Source organism: Gekko japonicus, unplaced genomic scaffold, assembly GCF_001447785.1.
Source record: "Gekko japonicus isolate JY-2015 unplaced genomic scaffold, Gekko_japonicus_V1.1 scaffold1237, whole genome shotgun sequence".
In the NCBI taxonomy this organism is placed as follows: Eukaryota; Metazoa; Chordata; class Lepidosauria; order Squamata; family Gekkonidae; genus Gekko; species Gekko japonicus.
The window spans coordinates 222,631-223,442 of record NW_015172593.1 but is presented as its reverse complement, the minus strand read 5'-3'; positions in this window follow the sequence as shown (position 1 = coordinate 223,442).

Sequence of the window (812 nt, the reverse complement as noted above, 5' to 3'; positions counted from 1 at the left end):
GCTGAGTTAGTGTGAGCTAGCACACAGTTTTTTAGCCTCCGGCTCACATATTTTTGTCTTGGCTCAGGAAGGAGGGCTCCAGAGCAAACTAATTTGTGCAGTAGCCAAATGACTTGCTCACAGCTTTAATGCCAGGAGCTCACAAAGTAGAATTGTTGCTCACAAGACTCCACAGCTTAGAGGGAACATTGAAAAAGGAGTATGAGAGAGTAATAGGCCATTTCTCCCAGTGCGTCTGCTAACATAAATGGGAGATTGCCCAAGTCTCCTGCTGAGACATCACATTCCTCATAGGAGTAGACAGGCCACTCACCTCCAATCACTGGTGGGCCCTCTTTCAAGTTGCAGGCCTCGGCAGATGCCCGAACACGCTGCCCCAGATGGTAGTTCAGCTTCATTCATAACCATGTCTTTCTCCTAAATTGCTCAGCATTTTCACTTTTCCCACCAAATCCTTCCCGTTCCTGTTGTGCCCAGAATTGCCTGTTATTTTTACGATGCTGGTGACAGCAGTTTGAGGATTGTTGGATGCACACTTAGTTTCTCTACCCACACATGCACCCCTTTGCAGGAATAGCATACACACAACTTGACCATGCAGCTGAGAAGGGGAAACAGGGAACTGATGCCAGACAGGTCTGGTCTTTTCTGCCTAGGAAATAAGGATCCAGGACCTGTATATTTCAAGGCTCTACAGCAGGGGTCGTTTCGTAGAAAAAGAGCTAGGGGAACTCATTAGCACAACTCATTAGCATATGCCACACCCCCTGACATCACCGGAAGTGTGTCATAAGGCCACACACCCCGCCCCC